Raw genomic sequence first — 2,543 nt, 5'->3', positions numbered from 1 at the left:
CACTCAGGTCTCCCTTCTTCGGAACTTTAACAATTACACCATTCTTCCAAACTGATGGTAGTAACCCCGTCACCCATATCTTATTGCATAGCTTGGTCAAGATCATTATTAATCTATCCCCCTCCACTTTAAACATTTCTGGAAATAAACCATCCTCCCCTGGTGCCTTATTATTCTTTAACTGTTTTACTGCTTTCTCCACTTCTGCAAGCCTCAACTCTCCTGTTTCTATATTTAAATCTTCCTGAGCAGACGGTATATCCTCTTCTGGTGGTATTGGTCTATTAAGAACTGTCTCAAAATGCTCTTTCCATCTATTTTTAATATCTCCATCTTTGGTTAATAAATTTCCTTCCCTGTCTCTAACTGGTATTTCCTTGCGTTTACCTGCATTACCACTCAGTTCTCTAATCGATTCATATGCTATTCTTTGACTCTGTCCATCATTTTTGTTTATTAAGATTTCAGTCTCTGCAACCTTTTCATCCACATATCTTCTTTTATCTCTCCTAGCTAACCTTCTTACTTCTGAATTCAAACTCCAGTACGCAGCTCTTGCTAATTCAATCTCTCGTTCATCAACGCATTGCATCTCACTCCTCAATTTAGCCTCACCTCTCTTTTTTATCATATCCCACGTTTCCTCTGATATCCATTTCTTTCTCCTGAATCTATGTCTCCTTCCAATCGTACATTCAGCAGTCTCATGCAAAACTTTGTTCACATCCTCCCACATCTCATCTACACTTCTCTCCCTCTTCCAACGTTTCCAACACCAAAAACCTATTTCTGCATTCTAATCTGAATTCCTCCTTTTCTTCTCCTTCCCTTCTAAGCTTAACAATATCGTATCTACCAACACCAGATTTTTCCTTCTTCTGATTTTTAAGTTTAAACCTTATTTTTGCAATGCTGAGTTGATGGTCACTACCAATATCCGCTCCCCTGTTTAACATGAACATCTAGCAGAGAACTTCTATGCCTCCTACTGATAGCGATGTGATCAATCTGATTTTTAAATTTTCCACATGGCGACACCCAAGTTGTATTGTGTATATTGCAATGCTGAAAGAGTGTGCCCCGATGACTAAGTCATTTGCTAGACAGAAGCTTCCAAACCTCACTCCGTTTTCACTCATCCTACTACCAACTCCCATCTTACCCATACATGCCTCAAATCCCTCATTTGAACAGCCCATTACTGCATTAAAGTCTCCAACGCAGATCAAAACATCATGTCTAGGTACCCTTCCTACTCCTTTTTGCAACTTTTCATAAAATGTGTCTTTCCTTTCATTGAGTGCATCATTAGTAGGTGCATAACACACAAACAGACTGATGTTGCCATGATTTGATTTAAACCGTGCGTATAACAATCGCTCATCTATAGGATCCCACTCACATAAAGCCTTATTTGCCTTACAACCCAGCAACAATCCTACTCCCTGATAATGCATTCCGTCCTGTCTGCCAGATATCAATAAACGTATACGCCATCCTCCAAATCCAACTTATCGACTCCAGTTAATCTAGTTTCCCTGTCAGAGCACAAATATCAAGTCCGTAATTTTGAAAAACCTTCACTAACATCATCCCGATTTTACTCGTCATGATTTAGCGTTCTCACATTCCAGTTACCAATTTTAATTGTATTTTTTGCATTAACAAATGAATTCTGATTGTAATTGAGGCAACCGTGAGATTCTTAGCACCCCCTGCCCATTTAAGGGCTGCACGGGGACAGGGGGCCATTGTTGTTCTTTCCAGAGTCCATCAAGGTTTCTTTACAGCTAACTTCCTGAACACCTCGCCAATGTGTTTTTGATAGCAGTAGGCAGCTAACATGCCTGATTGCCCACACCCGAAAGACCCAGCTATGCTGTAGCCAGTCACGTGCCGGCATGCTTCCCAGCCATTTCACTCTTAAGGAGTTCCTCTGCCTGAGAAAGCAGCCACCACCTGCTATCGAGGGCTTTTGATCTGTGTAGGTAGAGGGCGATCACTCCCTCACTAGCCATATACAGTGCATATACAGTGTATGGCCTACAGATCAACTCTAGAACTCATCTTCCTCAGGTTTGATTTCCCTCTGCCTATGATCCTGAGTTTGTCAAGAAGTCTCGAAGTGATTGGATTTGTTATTTGGCTTTCATTTCTTTTGTTTTTCTCTTGGCAAGAAAAACTGTGAGCACACCTTACAGTTCCTTCTTTCTCGCATAGTAAAAATCACTCATTTATGTGACATAGTGCTGCCCATGTCTTTGAGTGAACCTTTAGAGGAGGATGTGTCAAGAGCACCAGGCCACTGCATTCTCGCTTTACGATCTGGTCATCTGGAAGCTCCTTACCTATATACATTATGGCAGACACACGCGTAGTACACATATATTGCCGATAGAGTCCAAACATGTGGTGCATTGCCCATACCCACAAACAGAGGGAGTCGACCCTACCAGTGATCCCTGAGCTTCGACTCCTGCACATAGCCTGGCCGTTCACCCCCAGCCACCACCCAAGTTGTCTCAGCCGCTCCTCCATGATGG

This window comes from Coenobita brevimanus, chromosome 27 (assembly GCF_032717465.1).
Source record: "Coenobita brevimanus isolate Jiangsu-jjx chromosome 27, ASM3271746v2, whole genome shotgun sequence".
NCBI lineage: Eukaryota > Metazoa > Arthropoda > Malacostraca > Decapoda > Coenobitidae > Coenobita > Coenobita brevimanus.
The sequence above is the reverse complement of the archived record's forward strand: the minus strand, read 5'-3'. Positions refer to the sequence as shown.